General features: G+C 39.7%; 1 non-coding gene across 1 annotated transcript; it reads left to right on the top strand.

Moving 5' to 3' along the window:
• Nucleotides 1–21,416: 21,416 nt before the first annotated feature.
• On the top strand, nt 21,417–21,523 carry LOC128628228 (U6 spliceosomal RNA). The gene has a single exon (XR_008392550.1). It is a non-coding gene; the product is annotated as a U6 spliceosomal RNA (small nuclear RNA).
• The last annotated feature ends 1,815 nt before the right edge of the window (nt 21,524–23,338 follow it).

The following is a 23,338-nucleotide window of genomic DNA, read 5'->3' as shown; positions in this document are numbered from 1 at the left end:
TTTGTTCTTCCTTCTCAGGATCGCTGTTGCTAGGCAGGTCCTGTTGTGATTCCATATAATTTTTGAAATATTTGCCCTAGTTCTGTGAAATATGTCATTGGCATCTTGGTAGGAATAACATTGAATCTATAAATTGCTTTGGGTACTAGGGACATTATGAAGATGTTAATTCTTCCTATCTGTGAGCATAGTATGTGCCCACATTTATTTGTATCTTCAATTTCTTTCTTCAGTGTCTTATACTTTTCTGAGTGCAGGTCTTTTACATCCTTGGATACGTTTATTCCTAGGTATTTTACTTATTTTGAAGCAATTGTGAATGGGACTTCTTTCTTTATTTCCCTTTCTGTTAGTTCATTATTGGCATATAAAAATGTAACTGATTTCTGAATATTAATTTCGTATAGTGCTACTTTGCTGAATTCATTTATCAGTTCTAGTAGTTTCTTCATGGAATCTATGGGGTACTCTATGGACAGTAGCAAGTCATCTGTAAATCAAGACAGTTTTACTTCTCCCTTTTCAAATTGGATGCTTTTTATTTCTTCTTCTTGTCTAATTGCTATAGCTAAGACTTCCAGCAGTATGTTGAATAAAAGAGGTGAAAGCAGACATCCTTTTCTTTTTCCTGATCTTAAAAGGAATATTTGTGGTTTTTGCCTTGTCGAGTATTGTTGTTTCTTTTTTCCCCTTTACCTTTTTTTATTGTTGTTCAAGTACAATTGTCTCCAATTTCCCCCTATCACACCCCTCGTCCCAGCCATCCCTACCTCCCACCATCAACCCTACAGCCTTTTGGGGATTTTTAAGCATTTCTTTATTAATTATTGTTCAAGTACAGTTTTCAGTCTTTTACTCCTATCCCAGCAAGACCCCCAGTGCTCCCCACCTCCCTCCCATTTCCACCCCCCTTATTTCTTGACCATATGTCCTTTATACTTGTTCCTGTGAATCCTTCCCCTTTTCCCCTGAAATTCTCTCCCATATCCCCTCTGGTCCCTGTCAGCCTATTCTGTATTTCAGTGTCTTTGGTTATATTTTGCTTGCTTGCTTGTGTTCTTGTTTAGGTTCCTGTTAAAGGTGAGATTATATGGTATTTTTCTTTCATCCCCTGGCTTATTTCACTCAGCATAATGCTTTCCAGTTTCATCCATGTTGTTGCAAAGGGTAGGAGAACCTTCGTTCTTTCTGCTTCATATAATTCCATCCTGTAAATGTACCATAGTTTTTGGATCCATTCATTTACTTCTGGCCACCTAGGTTGCTTCCAACTCTTGGCTATTGTAAATTGTGCTGCTATGAACATTGGGGTGCATAGGTTCTTTTGAATTGGTGTTTCAGGGTTCTTAGGATGTACCTTTAACAGTGGAATTGCTGGGTCTAAAGACATATTCACTTTTAGTTTACTTAGAAAATTCCATACTGTTTTCCATAATGGTTGTATCAGTCTGCAATCTCACCAACAGTGAACTAGGGTCCCCTTTTCCCCACAACCTCTCCAACATTTGTTGTTTGTTATTTTGTTTCTGATGGTCATTCTGACTGGTGTAAAGTGGTAACTCATTGTGGGTTTAATTTGCATCTCTGATAGCTAGCAATATTGAACTCTTTTCATGTGTCTCTGGATCCTCTGTATGTCATCCTTGGAGAAGTGTCTGTTCAAACCCTTTGCCCATTTTTTAATTGGGTTGCTTAGAGTGTAGTCATGTGAGTTCTTTGTATATTTTGGAGATTAAACCTTTGTCTGAGGTATCATTGGCAAATAAGTTTTCCCATAAAGTTGGCTCTCTTTTTATCTTCATACTGTTTTCTTTAGCCACCAAGAAGCTTTTTATTTTTATGAGATCCCATTTGTTTATTTTTTCTTTTATGTGCCTTGCTCTAGGGGATATATCAGCAAAAATATTGCTTGCATGAAATATCTGAGATTTTCCTGCCAATGTTCTCCTCTAGGACTTTAATGGTGTCATGGCTTGTATTTAAGTCTTTTATCCACCTTGACTTTATTTTGGTGTATGGTGTAAGTTGGTGCTCTAGTTTCATTTTTTTTTTGCACATAGCTGTCCAGTTCTCCCAACACCATTTGTTGAAGAAGCTATTTTTGTTCCATTTTATGTTGCTGCCCCCTTTGTTGAATACTAATTGACTGTAGAGACTTGGGTTTATTTCTGGGCTCTCTGTTCTATTCCACTGGTCTATGTACCTGTTTTTAGGCCAGTACCAGGCTGTTTTGATTACAGTGGCCTTGTAATACAGTTTGGTATCAGGTACTGTGAACCCTTTAACTTCGTTTTTCTTTCTCAAAATTGCAGCTGCTATTCGGGGTCATTTATGGTTCCCTATAAATTTTTGAAGTGTTTGTTCTATGTCTGTGAAATATGGCATTGGTACTTTAATAGATATTGCATTGAATCTGTATATTGCTTTGGGTAGTATAGACATTTTGGTGATGTTAATTCCTCCAATCCATGAACACGGTATATGTTTTCATTAGGTTGTGTCTTCCTTGATTTCTTTCTTCACTGTTCTGTAGTTTTCTGCATACAGGTCTTTTGCCTCCTTGGTTGGGTTTATTTCTAGGTATTGTATTTTTCTTGTTGCTATATCGAATGGGATTTTTTCCTTGACTCCTGCTTCTGCTGATTCACTGTTGGTATACAAAACTGCCTTTGATTTCTGGATATTGACTTTGTATCCTGCTGTTTGCCAAATTCATTTATTAGGTCAAGCAGTTTTGGGGTAGAGTTTATAGAATTTTCCATGTATACTATCATGTCATCTGCAAACAATGACAGTTTTGTTTCCTCCTTTCTGATTTGGATACCTTTTATTTCCTTTTCTTGTCTCATCACTGTGACTAAAACTTCCACTTCTATTGAATAGAAGTGGTGAAAGTGGACAACCTTCTCTTGTTCCTGATCTTAGTGGAAAAGCTTTTAGTTTTTGCCCATTGAGTATGATGTTGGCTGTAGGTCTCTTGTATGTGGCCTTTATTATATTGAGGAATGCTCCCTCTATCCCCACTTTGCTGAGTGTTTTTATCAAAAATGGGTGTTGTACCCTATTAAAAGGTTTTTCTGCATCTATTGATATGATCATGTGATTTTTGTCTTTGCTTTTGTTTATGTGATGTATTACATTTACTGATTTGCGAATATTGAACCATCCTTGCATCCCTGGGCTGAATCCCCCTTGGTCATGGTGTATGATCTTTTTAATGTTTTGTTGGATTTGCCAATATATTGTTAGGATTTTAGTGTCTATGTTCATCAGCATTATTGGCCTGAAGTTCTCTTTCTTTGTTGTGTCTCTATCTGGTTTTGGAATTAAGATGATGCTGGCTTCATATAAAGAGTTTGGGAGTTTTCAATCTTTTTTGGTTTTTTTGGAATAGTCTGTGAAGTATAGGGGTTAGCTCTTCTTTAAATGCTTTGTAGAATTCTCCTGCGAAACCATCTGGTCCGGGACTTTTGTGTAATGGGAAATTTGTGATTGTTGCTTCAATTTCATCTGCTGTTATTGGTCTATGCAGGCTTTCTGCTTCTTTTTTATTGAGTTTTGGAAGATTATATTTCTCTAGAAATTTGTCCATTTCCCCTATTTTTTCAAATTTCTTGGCATACTGTTCTTCATAGTATTTTCTTACAATCCCTTCTATTTCTGTGGTGTCAGTTGTAATCTCTCCTCTTTCATTTCTGATTGTGTTTATTTGGGTCCTCTCCCTTCTTTTCTTGATGAGCCTACTTAAAGGCTTGTCCATTTTGTTTATCTTTCCAAAAAAAACAAAACCTCTATTCATTGATACTTAGAATTGTGCTTTCTAGTCTCTATGTTATTTAATTCTTCTCTGATCTTGGTTATTTCCTTCCTTCTACTTGCTCTGGGTTATCTTTGTTGTTGTTCTTTGAGTTCTTGTAGGCATAGGGTGAGGTTGTTCATTTGTAATTTTTCTGTCTTTTTTAGGTAAGCCTGTATTGCTATGAACTTCCCTCTCAGGACTGACTTTGCTGTGTCTCATAAATTTTGGGTCGTTGTGAGTTCATTTTCATTTGTCTCCAGACACTGCTTGATTACTTCCCTAATATAATTCTTCACCCATTCATTGTTTAGCAGCATGCCATTCAATCTCCATGATTGCGTGTTTTGAGTTTTTTCCTTTGGGGCTGGTTCCCAGTTTCAGTCACTTGTGGTCGGAGAAAATGCTTGGTATTTTTTCAGTTTTCTTGACTTTGTTGAGGCTCGTTTTGTGTCCTATCTTGTGGTCTATCTTTGAAAATGTTCCATGTGCACTTGAAAAGAATGTGCATTTATCTTCTTTGGGATGAAGGGCTCTATATATATCAGATAGGTCCATTTCATCTACGGCATTGTTCAATGCCACAATATCTTCGTTGATATTTTGTTTGGAAGATCTGTCCATTTGATAGTGGGGTGTTAAAATCCCCTACTATAATTGTGTTGCTGTGAATATCTCTCTTGAAATCCTCTAAGATTTTCTTTATATATTCGGGTGCTCCTATGTAGGGTGCATAGATATTTATCATGTTAATGTCTTCTTGGTGGATTCTTCCCTCCAGTATTATGAAGTGACCTTCTGGGTCTCTCTTTATGGCCCTTTTTTTGAAGTCTATTTTGTCCGATATGAGAATTGCTACCCAAGCTTTTTATTCTTGTTCATTTGCTTGGAAAACTTGTTTCCAGCCTTTCACTTTTAGTCTGTGATGGTCTTTTGTCCTCAGGTGAGTCTCTTGTAGGCAGCGTATGTGTGGGTCATGCTTTCTTGTGCATTCAGCTATTCTGTGCCTTTTAATTGGAGCATTTATCCATTTACATTTAATGTTATTATTGATAGGTACTTATTCATTGCCATTTTTGTAGCTGTGTCCTTCTCTGTCTCCCTCTTTTCCTTTCTTTCCTTAAAGAAATCCTTTTAGTATTTCTTGTAGAGCTGGTTTGGTGGAGGCCTATTCTTTTAGACTTCTTTTGTCTTGGAAGCCCTTTATTTGGCCTTCTATCTTGATTGAGAGCCTTGCTGGGTAAAGTAGCCTTGGTTGCAGGCCTCTGGTTCTCATTACTTGGAATATTTCTTGCCATTCTATTCTGGCTTGGAGTGTTTCCATTGAGAAGTCAGCAGCTAACCTTATTGGGGTTCCCTTGTTTGTTACTTCTTTTTTCCCCCTTGCTGCCTTGAAGATTCTCTCTTTACCTTGGAATTTTGCCATTTTGATGATGATGTGCCTTGAAGTGGGCCTCTTTGGGTTCTTCTTGATTGAGACTCTCTGTGATTCCTGGATTTGTGTGGCTTTTTCTCTCATAAAATTAGGGAAATTTTCCATCATTACCTTTTCCAATAGATTTTCTATTCTTTGTTCTTCTTCTTCACCTTCTGGTATCCGTATTATTCAAATACTATTACATTTCATATTTCCTTACATTTCTCTCAATCCCTCTTCATGCTTTCTGAGCCTATTTTTTTTTTCTTTCTCTTTCTGGGAGTTTATTCTACTTTGTCCTCCAACTCACTGATTAAATCTTTTGCTTCATCGATCCTGCTTTTGATTCCTTCTACTGTGTTCTTCAGTTCAGAAATTGTATTCTTCATTTCCTCTTGGCCTTTGCTGATAGTTTCTATTTTCTTTTTCATGTTGATATAGTTTGTGGTGAGTTCATTGTAGTTCCCCTGTAGTTTCTGATAGCTCATGGTGAGCTCTTTGAAATTCCTGATAATCAGTGCTTTGAATTCAATATCTGCTAGTTGACTTGCCTCTATTTCATCTAACATTCTTTGTGAGGCTTCCTCCTATCCTTTCATTTTGGGGTTGTTTCTTTGTCTTCCCATTGATTGTGAGACTCTTTTTGTTAGCCTCAGCTTCTTAAATTGATGTGTTCTGACTCCCTGGGCTTATGGTGTGAACTTCTGTGGTAGAATGCCTGTGAAATTCAGTCGTGCAGTCTTCTTCAGGTATCCTGCTGTTCTCTGCTTCCACTTACTTCTTTTTGTGTGTGTGTGGTCAGTTAGAGGGGGAGGCAAAATGGTTTATGACAGCGGTAGAGTATTGTATGATATTTACAGTCACAGCTGGTAGAGAAGGGATAGAAGATCTTTAAGCTATATATAGTGTGAATCGTATTCTTCAACCCAACTTGCCACTTTTAAGAACGTATGGACAAAAGATAAGGCTCTTTTTGGGGAGGGAAGCCTTGTGAGTTGGATCTAGAAAGCAGTGAGGTTGCAGGCAGTCATATTTTGAGGTAAGGTGAGACTAAAGGATAGCAAATAGGTGTAGTGTGTGAGCAAATAGAGTTAATCACTACAGTAATAGAATTCAGGAACCTGTAAAGTGGGCTAAGTTCTGGGAGATGTGTTGTGAAGTATTTACAGTTGTATAGAACAGCTATTATTTACAATCCTATTAGAGCTACAATCATATGACAGACTCCATGTGATCTGGATAACATGAATAGGGGGTATAGAACTTTGGGTAGTGTGCTAAATGAAAACAAGTGGTGTGAAGTATAGAAAATTAGCAATATACTGTGGAGGAGAGAACAGGGGATTCCTGTCAAATGATGCAATATAACCAGCCAAGGCTAAAAGGCCTATACAGAAAGAGGAGGAATACAAGGATGCTGTTGAAATATAAAAGAAGTGAGAATAATGAAAAAAATAATAATGCAAATATGCAGAAATTGTGGCTTCTCTGCTATAGCAAAGTGAAATTTTTCTCTCTGTCTCTACTGTTGGGATGCCCCCTCTTTGGTTCCAACTGCAGTCTTTTCACAGTTCCAAGTTGTTTGTGTCACTTGTGGGTGAAAGAAAGAAACAAACAAAAGGCAGAAGGGAGGGAAAACCAATAAGTTTGGAAAGAAAGAAAGAAAGAAGGAATAAAATAGGAAAGAAGAAAGAAGAGGAGAAAAGTACTGAAAGATAAAACAATAAAATTTAAAAATACAAGATTGCTTTAAAAAACAAACAAACAAAAAAAGAAAACACATCTCTTGTTTTCAAACTGGACAAACTGGTTTTTCTGCCTACAGCAGGCTGTGGGGCTATTCGTGTGGTCCTTCTGGGAGCGCTCTCCCAAGAGCTAGCCTGGTGCCTCTCCCCAGAGCCTTGGAAGGCGATCTAGGTTCTTTTCAGTGCATTTTCCCCTGGGGTCCTTGCTGTGGGCTGAGGTGCAGGTGCACGTGCGCCAGCCAGGCTGCCTGGATCTTGCCAGATCTGGCATGGACCTTCCCAGTTCTGTGGGGGAACTCAAGGGCTTCTGCCCATCCTCTGGATTGCTGCCAGAGTGGGTGGGGAGCAGGCCAAGTGGCTGTCACAGGAAAATCCTTCAATTTACTTTCCAAAAAATTTCTCCTTAAGAAAGCCTGCCTCTCAGCACAGTCTAATCCCCCAGCTAGGCCGGTGACTATTGGAGTCAGAGCCCGACAATGCACCTCTCAATTCTCCCAGGCTGGTGACCACAGAGTCCATGGTTGAATGCAGCCCTTTGTCCTTATTACCCTCTCTATAAATTCAAGCAGAAAGGTCTTTCCCCAGTGTTGCCCAACCTTTCTTAGACAGGGAGGGAAGGAGCTGATGACCTGGCTCTCTCCCAAGGACCCTGAAGCAGGCCCCAGACTCCCAAAGAGTCTACCATAGACCCGCCGGGTGCCAGGGCTCCCAAAGAGCCCATGACAGACACACCGGGAGCTGGTCTCCGGCCGAGGCTGCTGGGTGCTGGCTGAGGCCGCTGCTGCTCTTGTCTTTGCTCTGGTCCCTGAGACCCTACTGACCTGCATCCGTCTCCTTACCATCTGGTTTTTCAGTGTCCAATTTCTGGTCTCTTATTTTCATACATGCTGGGGAACTGTTGGCTGTTTGCACTGTTCCTCTGTAGATTGGCCAGGATTTTCTTTTATGTGTAGGGGGAAATGGAATTCTCTCCATTCTACTCCGCTGCCATCTTCCAGCCTCCTCTGGTTATGCGGTTTTTAGTCTTCATTTTGTGTATGTGGTGAATCACATCTATTGATTTATAAATGTTGTACCATTTTTGCATTCCCAGAATAAATCCTACTTGATCATGGTGTATGATCTTTTGATGCATTCTTGTGGGGGCAACTTCTTTCAAGAGTCCCCCCAGTGCCACAGACACGCAAGAATAATTAAATAAGTGGCCGAGAGATGATGAGATCTGTTTGGGATGGAAGAGTGGGCTGTGGCCAGTTTCTCAGGGGAGACAAAGGCCAGCAGCGGCCAGTTTCCCCGAGGAGAAAAAGGCCCCAAGCCTCTTTCTCCATAGCTTTTTATTGGGTTGTAATACACAGGAATACAGGGCAACAAGGATCAAACAGTAGATAATATTTCAAAGAGATCTGAGTCAGTGTCTGTCAGGAAGAGAGTTGCAGAGACTTTGGGAGACATACTCATTTCCTCTCAGACCCTTATCATATGAATGAAAGCACTCTTAGCAGAGCAGATTTCACAGGTTTATCAGCAAGTCTTTGTGATGCCAGATTTTCCCCCAAAACATGCTATAGCAAGGCAAGGAGCTGCACCTCTCCCCAACAGGTATTCAGGCTTAGGAGGATTAGAGCCAGGAAGCACTTCTCCCAGAGAACATGGGGACTCAGGCTTTGTCAAAGCCAGGGGCGAGAGTTCATTCCTTTGTTGCAGCCCCCTGAGTCCTTCCATGAAGGCCTCCCTAGTGATCGAGTCTGACTTAGGTTGCTCCCCCCGCCCCGCTATGAGGGGTCTTACCTGTCATTGACTTCCGACCAAGCTTTGGGGGCAGGGAGAGGAACTGAGGCAGCGTTTGCTACCAGAGACAGACTTTGTCTCCTGCGCCTTGTATTCAAAGGTTGTCTCTTGCCCTTAGCCACAAGGGGTAGAGATACAATTCCTAAAACTAGGCAGAGCAGTCTAGTACACATTCTTGTATTCAGTTTGCTAATATTTGTTGAGGATTTTAGCATCTATATTCATTAGAAATATTGATCTGTAATTTTCTTTCTTTGTAGTGTTTTTATCTGGTTTTAGAATGAGGGTAATGCATGCCCATAAAATGAGTTTAGGATCATTTCCTCTTGAATTTAAGAAATAGTTTGAGGAGAGGTGTTAGTTCTTAGAATGTTTGGTAAAGTTCACTTGAAGCCATCAGGTTCAGGGCTTTTGTTTATTGGGAGATTCTTGCTTACTGCTTTAATTTCATTAGGTGTAATCTGTCTCTTCAGATTCTATCATTCTTTCTGATTTATTTTGTGAAGATTTTATGTCTCTAGAAATTTACCCATTTCATCCAGGTTATCCAGTTTGTTGGCATGTAATTGTTCATAATATTTTCTTACAATCCTTTGTATTTTTTTGGTGTCAGTTGTTATTTCTCCTCTTTCATTTATGATTTTATTCATTTGGGTCCTTTCTCTTTTTGTCTTGATGAGTTTGGTTAAAAATTTGTCAATCTTGTTTATCCTTTCAAAAGAGCCAGCTCTTGGGTTGATTGATCTTTTGTATTTTTTTAGACCCAATTTTATTTATTATTGGTCTGATCTTAATTATTTCCTTCCTTCTACTCACTTTGGGCTTTGTTTGTTTTTTTTCAAGTTCCTTTAAATGTGGAGTTAAATTGTATATTTGAGCTTTTTCCTTTCTTTCTTTTTTTTTTTTGAGATAGTCCTGTAATGCTATGAATTTTTCTCGTAGAATTGCTTTCCCAGTGTCCCACAGATTTGGGGTTGTTGTGTCTTCATTTTCATTTGTTTCAAGGTATCTTTTGATGTCTTCTTTAATCTCATTGTTGGCCCATTCATTGTTTAATAGCATGTGATTAGCTTCCATGTCTTTGCATGTTTTTCAGTGTTCTTCTTGTGATTGTTTTCTAGTTTCATAATGTGTGGTCAGAAAAGATGCTTGATATGATTTCAATCTTCTTAAATTTACTGAGACTTGTTTTGTGTCCTCGCATGTGGCCTATCCCAGAAAACATTTCATATGTTCTTGAAAAGCATATATATTCTGCTGCTTTAGGATGAAATGCCCTAAGATATCAATTAAATCTATTGGATCTAGTGTGTCATTTTAGGTCGCTGTCTCCTTGTTGATTTTCTGCCTGGAAGATCTATCCATTGAAGTCAATGGGGAGTTAAAATCTTCAATAATCACTGCATTTCTCTTGATATCTCTTTCTATGTCTATCAAGAACTCTTTACATATTTAACAGTTCCTATGTTGGGTGTGTAAATGTCTACTAAATTATATCCTCTTGTTGGATGGTTCCCTTTATCATTATATCATGTCCTTCTTTGTCTCTTACTATAGCCTTGGTTTAAAGTCTATTTTGTCAGTTATAAGTACAGCTACCCCAGCCTATTTTTCTTTTCCATTTGCATGAAATATCTTTTTCCAACCTTTTACTTTTAGTCTGTGTGTATCTTTTGTTCTGTGATGGGTGTCTTGGAGGGAGCATATATATGGGTATTGTTTTCTTAATCATTCAGCTGCCCTCTGTCTTTTGTTTGGACATTTAAGACATTTACATTTAAGGTGATTATTGATAGTTACATATGTAGTGCCATTTTGGGGGGAAGTAATCATAAATAGCAGTTTATCCTGAAAACGGGGACATTTTGAGGATTAAAATGGCTACTATTCACAATATTTTTGCTGGCATGTAAGACAAATCAGGATATATAGTCATTAGACTGCCTCTTCTGTTTTTTTCCTTCCTCCTCTCCCTCTTCCTCTTCCCCCTCCTCCTCTTTCTCCTCCCCCTGTTCCCCCTCCCTCTCCTCTCATTCTTCTTCTTCTTCTTCTCCTTCTCCTTCTCCTTCTCCTTCTCCTTCTCCTTCTCCTTCTCCTTCTCCTTCTCCTTCTCCTTCTCCTCCTTCTCCTTCTCCTTCTCCTTCTCCTTCTCCTTCTCCTTCTCCTTCTCCTTCTCCTTCTCCTTCTCCTTCTCCTTCTTCCTCCTCCTCCTCTGAGCCCTTTAACATTTGTTGCAGTAGTGGTTTGATGTTAACAGACTCTTTTAACTTTTGCTTGTATTCCTCTTTCAGTTTTAGATAATGGCCTTGCTGGGTAAAGTAGCCTTAGTTGTAGGTCTTTGGCTTTCATCACCTTGAATATTTGGCACCCTTGTGGCCTGAAGTGTTTCTGATTAGTAATCAGATGACAGTTTAATGGTGCTCTCTTGTAGGTAACTACCCGCTTTTCTCTTGCAGGTGTTAGGATTCTCTCATTATTTTTAAGCTTTGTCATTTAAGTATGATATTTCTCTGAGAAGGCCTCTTTGGGTCCAAATATTTTGGGATTCTCTGAGCTTCCTGGACTTTTGAGACATTTTCCTCCACCAGATTAAAGAAGGTTTCAGTCATTACTTCTTCAAATATGTTTTCAATCCCTTGCTCATTCTCTTCTTCTGGTATTCTTATGACATAGATGTTGTCACTCTTCATGCTCAAGATATTTCTTAAGGTGGGTTAATTTTTTAAAATTCTTTTTCCTTTTCCTGCTCTTCCAGATTCCTGTTTCCTACCTTGTCTTCCAAGACATTGATTTGATCCTCCGCTTCATTGAACCTGCTGTTTACTCCTTATTTATTTACTTATTGGGGAAAGAAGGGAGAAAGAGACAGAGAGAAACATCATGTGTGGTTGCCTTTCACATGCCCCCAACTGGGGACCTGGCCCACAAGCCAGGCATGTGCCCTGACTAGGGAGGGGGAACCTATGATCCTTTGGTTCACAGGCCGGTACTCAATCCACTGAGCCACACCAGCCATGGCCCAGTATATTATTTATCTTATATATTGTATTCTTTATCTGACTGATCCTTTTTATGGTTTCTATGTTTTTTCTCATGCTATTGAATATCCCTGTAATCATTACTCTAAACTCTCCATCTGATAAATTGCTTACCTCCATTTCATCTAGCTCTTATGGAAAATTATCTTGTTCTTTCATTTGAGGTCTCTTTCTTTGCCTTCCCATTTTGGCTGCTTCTTTTTATTTTCTTCCTTAGATGTTAAACTAATCAGTCAAACTAACTAGGTGTTGATCTAATCAATCTTTACTCAGCAGTCAGACTTAAGCACCACAGCGCAGGGCAGAGTAATTCTTGTGGGCTGAGCTATTGCTTCCCCTAAGGCTGATGCCATTAGAGAAGAGTGCTCTACCCAAGAGAGAGGGCCTCTGCAGTACAGGAAATTACTCTGAACAGGGATCCTGGAAGCTATTTCTTCAGTTCTCTCCCCAAAGCCACCAAATCTAGACTCTCCTCAAGCATCTGTAGTCCACTCTGCCCTCCTTTTGCTGGCACCCAGGGAAAGAGGTTGCAAACAAAATTTTGTGCTTTGGCCCTTTAAGAGGGTCTCTGCATTTCCAGCTGTCTCTTCCTGATGGACAGAACCCCTGCTGCTTTTCACAGCTAGATGTTATCTGGGTTCCTTTCTTGGCTCTGGTGCTATAGGCTGAGGAGCCTAGCTTGAGGTTTAGACCCCACACTTCTCAGGGGATCACCCCAGTCACTGAAATATCCCTCCAGGACTTCAGCTGCTGCCCATGGGAGCCCAGCCAGTGGTCTCCCATCTCCTCTGCACTACTAGTCACATTGTGGTACAGTGTTTTCTTCTGTCTTTCCATGGTTATAGTGTTTCTCTCCAGCTAGTGTTCAGTTGGTTATTCAAAATGATTTCTCTACAATTTTGTTCTAATTCCAGATTGGTCCTGGGAGGAGTTTAGTGTAGCTTTTACTTACTCCTTAACAATCTAGGATCTTCCCCCAAATATCTTCTTATACATGGAATCTAAAGCACAAGTGAAAAGAGAAAAATAGATAAATTAAACTTCATGAATATTAAAAACTTTTGTGCTTAAAGGACACCATAAAAAAAGTGAAAACACAATCCACTGAGCCACACCAGCCAGGGCACATCTTCTTTTAAGTAAGTAACAATAGTGATAGTAATAGGGCATGGAATGTCAGTAATTGGCTTGAATAGGGGAAGTAAGTGTCCATTGGTAATTTAAGCCTGTCCTTCTCAAACTCTAACATGTGTAAGAATCACCTTGAGATCTTATGAAACACAGGTTCTGGGGTGGGGCCTCTGATTGTGCATTTTTCCCAGCTCTTAGGTGATGAATGCTGATGCTTCTGGTCCATGGACCACACTTAGAGTAGTAAGATCTTAGGGTGTTGTTTTGTGAGGAGGAGTTAAATATCTGCTCTTGTCCCTGCTGCAGATCAGAAGGCTGCTGAAAGAGGCTTGCAAGTAAAGCTGGAGTTTTGTTCTCCCAAAAATGTGGGAACACATACAGAACTGTTTCCCATGGAATGGGATTTGGTGTTGGCAGAAACTTTTAGGGCTTTGATTACTGTTAGAGTAAAGCATCCCCCCCTCATAGGGAAGCCTATATTCATGAGGCTTTAGGCACATCTTTGGGTCACCCCCCAGGGGCAGACTTTGGCAGAAACACCACCTCCACAAGAGAGTGAGGGACCTACTGTGTTGAGTTGTTTCTGATGGCTCCAAATGTATCTGGGTTCTACAGGCCCCGGGAAAGGCAGATGACAGGAGGCCCTGAAGCTACAGCCCAGGAGACAAGTTCTTTCTAAGCTGGACCAGACCACCCTTGAGGTGTTTCCAGCCTCCCACTTTGCAGATGCCCACCTGGGGTCATTCTTTGAACATTGTCCAAAACTCTGTCTTTTTCTCTGACAAAAACCTTTCCCCAAAGAACTCTGTCCTATAAATAATAATAAAGCCTTTTGCATAATGACATTGACAATGAGCTAGGCTCTGTTCTAAGTGTTTTGTATATAATAGGTCATTCAATTTTCACAACCAACCTATGAGATAGAATGATGACTTTAAAACTGGATAACCTAAATTTTTGACAGTCCTCTCCTCAAGCAATATAGTCCTTCCCCTTCCCTTGGATCTGGCTGGACTTCAGCTATTTCAATTAATAGAGATAGCAGAAGTGATACCACTTGACTTGGTAAGTCATGAAAGGCCATGTAGCTTCTGCTTGATTCTCATAAGACATGTCCAGGTGCTCCTTTTTGGAACCCAGTTGCCAGGCTATGAGAAGTTTTAGCCACATGGAGAGGCTACATGGAAGTTCTCTGGTCAACAATCCCATTCTTCAGCCCAGGATCAGATGTGAGTGAAGAAGCTTCTGGGTGATTGCAGCCCCCCACCCCTCAAGTCACCCCAGCTTTTCACATATTCCCAGCTGAGAAAGCAGACATTATGGAACAGAGATATACTGTCTCTACTATGTCCTGTTTGAATTCCTGGCCCACAAAATTTGTGAGCATAATAAAATAGTGGTTATTTTATATCACTAAGTTTGGGGTGTTTTAACCAGAAGATAGGTGCTATTCATATATTGTTTTATAGAAGAATAATCTAAAGCACATAACACTTAAATGACTTTCCCAAGGTCAAACAATAGCTGGGACTTAAACCTAGTCAGTCTAGCATCAGAGTCTGTGTTCTAACCTCTATGCTATACTGCAAAGAATGGCCAACTTGCTAGCATGGTTTCTTGTAAATTTTCCCTTACTATCTAACCACATTCTTTCTCAACAAGGAAACCTCCTGACAAAGGCTCTGACCTGTGTTTGGCTGTATCTCTACAGCCTAAGGGGAAAAACAGAGTACCATCCAAATTCAGGCTTCCAAGCTGGGAAGGGGGGTATTTCCCAGGTTCTAAGACCTGGAACATGAAGCCTCTTTCCCATGTCTGGAGGCTGGCTCCACAGAAAAGGCTTTAGGGATATAGGCAAGGCATTAAGTTTGGTACACTGAGTAGGAGGGAACTGTTGTCCTCTGCTGTCCAGTGTGTACTTACTTATCTACCTGGTATCCAGCTTCCTCTTGACACATACTAAAAATAGGACATTTCTTTGATGGGCTTTCCTGCCCTTCTACCCCATTCTAGACTTCACATTAGTGACTCTATAGGTAGCCAGAAACCTATAATTTGATACTGTTTAGGGCTTTTTGTTCCCTGGTGGTCACATAACCACAACAAGAAGTTTTGTTCAGGAAGGAGGTGGACTCAAAAAAGCTGGGGTAGAAAGTGGATGGAAGTTTGAAATGTGACAGGGCAGGCCTTTAGAAAGGGAGGTAACGAGTGATGAAGAGAGGACTTCCTATTAGCTCCAGGCTTTGTGAGGTTTAAGGCCTAAAATCATTTGGAGTTTCTCTTTAACAAAAATAATACAAAATTACAAATATAAAATTAGATTAGAAAGTGAATATTTATTTAGAAGGAGAAAGAAGTCACAGTAAATTACAAAATTTAAAAAGCCGGTAAGTACCACAATATCATAAAATCAAAAAATAACTTTTATTAATTAATGACTTGGCATACTGCCATATTATTTGCTTTCTTTTTTCTTTTTTTGCTTCATACTTGTATCAATTATCTATTACTAACAAACAGCTCTAAAACTTAGTGCTTTAAAACAATAATGATTTGTTATTTCTCATGATGCTGTGTTGAGCGGATAAGTTTTTCTGAGTCTTATCTGGGCTGACTCATGCAGTTGCAATTAGATGGCAGCTAAAAAGCATGAAAAGTGCAAGATCACCTCATTCACAGGTCTAGAGCCTTGATGTTCCCTGTCAGCTGAGCTTCTTTCTCCACATGATTTCTTGTCATCTGTCCTAATCTTTCTTACTTTATGATAGGAGCATCCCAATAGGGTGGAAACAGAAACTGTGAGGCAGAAGTTACAGTGTCACTTCCACTGCATTCAATTGGTTAAAAAAAAAAAGTCACAAGGCCAGTGAAGATTTAGGGGATGTGGAATGGATTCCACCTCATGATAGAGGAGCTGGAAAGTCATTTTGCTAAGAGATGTGAAAACAAGAAGTAGTGATGCTTTAAGGCCATTATTCTAAGAATACATGATCCTTTTTAATTGCTTCTTTAGACAATGATAATTTTGCAATATAAATTTCAATAGAAAGAATGAAAAGATAATTGTCTTCCTTCTAGCCCAAGTGATCAAATTTATATTTTACAATTGGTAGTTTAGAATTGTTTCTTGCAGCTTCATGACTCGTATAGTATGTAAAATTTTAGGATAATCATCAAATGCAGTAAACTATCAAGTTTCTACAAAAGCATTTCATTTTTTGTTCAGTTGTTGAACCTTTAATCTTCAATCTTCTTTAATATTCTTCGACTTGGCAACACTCATTATCCAGTGTGCCCTCACTGTCTTATTCTGTGTTGTATCAGGAATTATATTGCAATCTTCAAGAATGTTGATATTTCATTTCAAGTGTACAAGGAATTTACATATTTTCCCATTGTGTTCCTATAACTCCCTCTTCTTCGTTAATTGAATTTTCAACAATCCTATTTATTGCTTTTATTAGGAATTCATCTCTGCCTCTTAAAGAGTAACCCTCCATTTTTCTGTCACACCTGGTTGGTCAGTACTGTAGGTAATAAAATTACTCCTAGAGGCCATTCTTATACTCAGATAGCTAGAAATAACTACATTCAAAAGTGACAATGATAAATTTTACCCTATGTTGCTGCAAAACAGGGATATGAAAACAAGAAATCATGTTGCTTTGGGGGCCATCATTCTAAAAATAAATAATACTTTTAATCACTTGTTCAGACAATGATAATTTTGTAATTTAATTTGCAATAGAAAAAAATTAACATTTTACCACAAAAAAAAACCTCTTTACCCCATATGACTTAGATAGAACTCAGGAATGTCCCCTTGTTTACCTCCAAATTTCCATTCTTTGTTTCACAGATGATTAGCTGAACTGTGTGTCCCCACTGAGCAAACAGAACCAAATGCTCGTTAACCAAATTTTGGTTAAGCTTCTCTCCTTCCTCCTAACTTCTAAACATTGGTGCACCCTCAGCCCAAGCCAGCATACAGCTTCCACTAGGAGTAGGCTGACTTCTGGGTAGAATATTCTCTGATCAACTAGGAATCTGTGTCAGCCACACTTTCATCCCTTTTCTTCACACACAGCTCTTCCTAGCCTTATTTACTCTTCTCAATAAAGGAAACCGCTTTTTGCGTAGGCCTTGAGAGGGCTGCAGACCTATGGTCAGAACATTCTTCCGATTGCAGTAGTCCCTTTTCCCCCACCAGCAATAATCCTTTTGAGTAAAATTTCACCTTATTCATTCTGAATCTGTTTATTATCTAACAAAAGTAACTGAGAAACTCGTAACTATAGCCCATTAAACCCAAATAAAATATCTCCCCAGACCAACTTGCTTTGCTGAATTCCTAACATTTTGTGTGACAAAGATTCTCTCCTTGACCAAACTCTACTCATGCTGCTCCGAACATCTCAACTAGGCCTCAAGTTTTGGTCTTCTGCATTTGTCTCTGCACTGTTCATTTTTAGCATGAATTCTACCAAGTCAGTTTAGCTAGAATTCCATATTCTTCCTACCTGATACAGACCTTGTCCATGGGGCTCTGAGGCAGTCATTCCTTGCTGAAGACAAGAACTTTGGCTTGTACTGAATGCAGAGCCATCAGAATGTATGGCCTACCCAGGAGAGGAGCTAGCCACTGAACCAATAGGATGAGTGTAATGGCTAATAGCCTGCCCTGAGTCAACAGGATCAGGGAGAGCAAGTAACTAAGGAACTGAGGAGTAAGAACAAAGAAATTTGTATTAACTTTTATCAGCAGTTCCACTTTCTTGCTTTTGCACCAGAAGCAACGGTCAGAGTGGCACACCACCCCTCACCCTATATAGACAATTGTTCTCCACTGTTTGGACCCCAGAATTTGGAGGCTGAGTCGCCTGGATTCATTCACGTGAGTGAAAATAAACTTCCACTTTGAACACCCAAAAGAAGCTAAATTGTTTTCTGTAACAGGAGAAGAATCAGAATAAAACAACAATAATAACAAAAAACCACTCTAGATGACGGAGACTCAACCAGCTGCGCTTAAGATACTTCTGATAATTTTCAAAAGTGAAAGATCAGATAAGAGTTGATAAAAATAATTTAACTTATAGGGAAACATATTTATTTCTGTGGCATAAAAACACAATAATAAAACCAGTCCAAAATGTTTTAGACAAAATGTCTATAAACAGTATCATTAAGACTATCTTCAGGGAGGTAGGGGAGGACTGGGATGGGGTAAAATGCAGATAAATGTACTTGAATACAATTAAAATTTAAAAATCATAAAAAAGACTTTCCAGGGGGGTTATGAACTGGAGGGATTGAGCAAAAAGAAAAGGAACTCATGGACATGGACAACCATGTGGTGATTGCTGGGAGACAGTGGTACAGGGGGATAAATGGTAATGGAAAACTACAATAACAAACGGAATATTAAAAAACAATTTTCTTTTTTTTTCTTCTTAAAAAAATTTTATTTAGTTATTTCTGAAGTAAAGTTTTTTGTCTATTTCTCCCATCGCAGCCCACCCTGCCCCGTGCTCCCCACCTCCCTCCCATTTCCACCCCCCCTTAGTTCTCGTCCCTGTGTCCTTCCTATTTGTTCCTCCAAATCCCTCCCATTTTTCCCCCTTAAATTCCCTTCCCTCTCCTGACTGGTCACAGTCCCCTTGTTCTCTATTTCAGTGTCTTTGTTTTTATTTTGCTTGCTTGTTTGTTTTATTGTTTAGCTTCCTCTTAAAGGTGAGATCATATGGTATTTGTCTTTCAACACCTGGCCTATTTCACTCAGCATAATGCTTTCTAGTTCCATCCATGTTGTTGCAAAGGGTAGTAGCTCCTTCTTTCTCTCTGCTGCATAGAATTCCATGGTGTATATGTACCACAATTTTTGGATCCATTCGTTTACTAATGGGCACCTAGGTTGCTTCCAACTCTTGGCTATTGTAAATTGTGCTGCTATGAACATTGTGGTGCATAGGTTCTTTGAAATTGATGTTTTAGGATTCTTGGGGTATAATCCTAGCAGTGGAATTGCTGGGTCAAAAGGCAGGTCAATTTTTATTTTTCTGAGAAAATTCCATACTGTTTTCCATAATGGTTGTACCAGTCTGCAATCCCACCAACAGTGAACTAAGGTCCCCTTTTCCCCACACCCTCTCCAACATTTGTTGTTTGTTGCTTTGTTTATGATAGCCATCCTGACTGGTGTAAAGTGTTATCTCATTGTGTTTTTAATATGCATCTCTCTGATAGCTAGTGATATTGAGCATTTCTTCATGTGTCTCTGGACATTCTCTGTGTCCTCCTTGGAGAAGTGTTTGTTCAAGTCCTTTTCCCATTTTTTAATTGGGTTGGTTGTCTTCTTAGAGTCATGTAAGTTCTTTGTATATTTTAGATATTAAACCTTTGTCTGAGGTATCATTGGCAAATATGTTTTACCATACAGTTGGTTGCCCTGCTAATTTCATACTGTTTTCTTTAGCCATGCAGAAGCTTTTTATTTTGATGAAATCCCATTTGTTTATTCTTTCCTTTATATTCCTTGCTCTAGGGGACATATCCGTAAAAACGTTGCTGCGTGGAATATCTGAGATTTTCTTGCCAATGTTCTCCTCTAGGACTTTAATGGTATCGCGGCTTATATTTAACTCTTTTATCCACCTTGAATTTATTTTGGTGTATGGTGTAAGTTGGTGCTCAAGTTTCATTTTTTTGCACTTAGCTGTCCAGTTCTCCCAACACCATTTGTTGAAGAGGCTACCTTTACTCCATTTCATGTTACTGCCCCCTTTGTCGAATATTAATTGACTGTAGAGAGTTGGGTAGATTTCTGGGCTCTCCGTTCTGTTCCATTCGTGTATGTGCGTGTTTTTATCCAGTACCATGCTGTTTTGATGACAGTGGCCTTGTAATACAGTTTGATATCACGTATTGTGATCCCTCCTACTTTGTTCTTCTTTCTCAAAAGAGCAGCTGCTATTCAGGCTCATTTATAATCCCATATAAATTTTTGAAGTGTGGACTTCCGCCAAGATGGAGGCATAGGTGGATGTGCCCTGCCTTCTCACACAACCAAGTTTAGAACAACTAAATATTAGCAACAGAAAACACAGCCAGAACACGGAAAATTGAACTTTTCGGAAGTCCGTTAACAACAAATTCTTCAGCCTGACCGGTAAGGGGGGAAACCAGCAGCTGGTGAAGCGGGATTGCACAGGTCTCAGTCAGCCGGACTCAGGCGCAGAATCCAGATGCGCAGAATCCAGGCGCAGGGTTGGACCTAGTGAGCGACCGAGTGAGCCACCAGGCGAGCAACCATGGGGGAGACAGCGGGGGAGCGGTGCTGCGTGTTGACTGTGGTCACACATTTGTGCGCCGGCGGACAGGCGAGGGAGTGAGCGGTTGGACCAGGGCCGGCAGGTCCCCGTGGCAAGTGGCAGTGGAGGGCACCGCCATTTCCCTGCTCTGACCCCACCTCCACATGCAGCGTCATAACCCAGCGACTCTGAGTGGCCCAGCCCAGGTAAACCACCTAAGACGCTAATTCTCACCCAGCTGTGAGAAACAGCAGAGGGGGTCGCCATTTCCCCACTCTGACCACTCCCCCACATGCAGCGTCACAACACAGCAACCTGGGAGTCCAAGGCACCGCTTCTCACACTTAAAGGGCCAGAACACACCAAAAATGTCGCAAGAATATCTCAAAGCCCCGGAGCCCATAGATCTAAGCGATGAAGAAATAGCAAAACTCTCAGATGCACAGTTTAAAACACTGGTCATCAGGATCCTCACAGAACTGGTTGATTATACCGACAAATTAGACAAATATATGAAGGCAAAACTAATTGAAATGAATTGAATTGCACAGGACACCAATAGCAATGAAAAGGAAACTGGGACTCAAATCAATGGAGTGGACCAGAAGAAAGCAAATAATGGCCAAACAGAAAAGAGTCAAGAAGCAAGAATTCAAAAAAATGAGGAGAGTCTTAGGAACCTCCAGGACATCTTGAAACGCTCCAACATCCAAATTATAGGGGTACCAGAAGGGGGAAAGGCATAGCCACCAGTGGAAAACTTATTTGAACAAATAATAAAGGAGAATTTCCCCAATCTGGCAAATGAAATAGACTTCCAGGAAATCCAGGAAGCTCAGAGAGTCCCAAAGAAGTTGGACCCAAGAAGGAACACACCACGGCACATCATAATTACATTAGCCAAGATTAAAATGAAGGAGAGAATTCTAGAAGCAGCAAGAGCTAAGGGGACAGTCACCTACAAAGGAGTCCCCATCAGACTGTCAGCAGATTTCTCAAAAGCGACCTTACAGGCAAGAAGGGGCTGGAAAGAGGTATTCCAAGTCATGAAATCCAAAGACCTACAACCAAGATTGCTCTATCCAGCAAAACTTTTATTTAGATTGGAAGGACAGATAAGGTGCTTCTCAGATAAGATCAAATTCAAGGAGTTCATCATCACTAAGCCCTTATTATATGAAATGTTAAAGGGTGCTCGCTTCAGCAACACATATACTAAAATTGGAACGATACAGAGTAGATTAGCATGGCCCCTACGCAAGGATGACACGGAAATTTGTGAAGCGTTCCATATTTTTATTAGTGAATTGGAGGACAAAGTAGAAAGCATCTCACAGAAAGAACAGGAAAGGGAAAAGAGGTTCAGAAAGAATGAAGAGAGATTAAGAGAAATGCAAGACAATATGAAACGTAATAATATCTGAATAATAGGAATACCAGAAGGAGAAGAAGAACAAGGGATAGAAAACATATTTGAAAGAGTAATGAGAGAAAATTTCCCTAATTTGACAAAAGAAAAAGTCACACAAATCCAGGAATCACACACAGTCCCATTCAAGAGGAACCCAAAGAGGCCCACTTCAAGACACATCATCATTAAAATGGCAAACTTCCAAGACAAAGAGAGAATCTTAAAGGCTGCAAGGGAGAAAAAAGAAATAACATACAAGGGCATCCCAATAAGGTTAGCCACTGACTTCTCAATGGAAACACTCCAAGCAAAAAGAGATTGGCAATAAATATTACAAGTAATGAGAAACAGAGGCCTACAACCCAGGCTACTTTACCCAGCAAGGCTCTCAATCAAGATAGAAGGCCAAATAAAGAGCTTCCAAGACAAAAGCAGTCTAAAAAAATTTGCTGCCACCAAGCCAGCTCTACAAGAAATACTACAAGGTCTGCTTTAAGGAAAGGAAGGAAAAGAGACAGACAGAGAGGAACACAGGTACAAAAATGGCAATGAATAAGTACCTATCAATAATAACCTTAAATGTAAATGGATTAAATACTCCAATCAAAACACACAGAATAGCGTCATGGATAAGAAAGTATGACCCACACATATGCTGCCTACAAGAGACCCACCTCAGGACAAAAGACCATCACAGAATAAAAGTGAAAGGCTGGAAACAAATTTTCCAAGCAAATGGACAAGAAAAAAAAGCTGGGGTAGCAATTCTCATATCTGACAAAATAGACTTCAAAAAAACAGCCATAAAGAGTGACCCAGAAGGTCACTTCATAATACTCAAGGGAAGAATCCACCAAGAAGACATTAACATCATAAATATATATGTACCCAACATAGGAGCACCAAAATATATAGGGAAAATCTTAGAGGAATTCAAGAAAGATATAGACAGCAACACAATTATAGTGGGGGATTTTAACACCCCACTATCAAAAATGGACAGATCTTCCAAACAAAATATCAACAAAGACATTGCGGCATTAAACAACTCCCTTGATGAAATGGACCTAACTGATATATACACAGCTCTTCACCCCAAAGAAGCTAAATACACATTCTTTTCAAATGCACATGGAACATTCTCAAAGATAGACCACATGATAGGGCACAAAACAAGCCTCAACAAATTCAAGAATATTGAAATCATACCAAGCATTTTCTCTGACCATAAGGGTCTGAAACTGGAAACCAACCCCAAAGGAAAAAACCCAAAATCATGGAGACTGAACGGTATGCTATTAAACAATGAATGGGTCAAGAATGAAATTAGGGAAGAAATCAAAAAGTTTCTGGAAACAAATGAAAATGATCTCACAACAACCCAAAACTTATGGGATACAGCCAAGGCAGTCCTGAGAGGGAAGTTTATAGCAATACAGGCCTACCTAAAAAAATACAGAAACATTTCAAACAAATGACCTTACTCTACACCTGCAAGAACTCGAGGAACAACAACAAAAACAGCCCAAAGCAAGTAGAAGGAAGGAAATAACTAAGATCAGAGCAGAACTAAATGACATAGAGACTAAAAAGTACAATTCTAAAGATCAATGAATCCAGGAGTTGGTTCTTTGAAAAAATAAACAAAATAGACAAGCCTTTAAGTAGGCTCATCAAGAAAAGAAGGGAACAGACACAAATA

The sequence above is a fragment of the Artibeus jamaicensis genome, unplaced genomic scaffold (assembly GCF_021234435.1).
Source record: "Artibeus jamaicensis isolate MK-2021 breed Jamaican fruit bat unplaced genomic scaffold, CSHL_Jam_final contig_60, whole genome shotgun sequence".
Taxonomy (NCBI): Eukaryota; Metazoa; Chordata; class Mammalia; order Chiroptera; family Phyllostomidae; genus Artibeus; species Artibeus jamaicensis.
The sequence above is the reverse complement of the archived record's forward strand: the minus strand, read 5'-3'. Positions and strand labels throughout refer to the sequence as shown.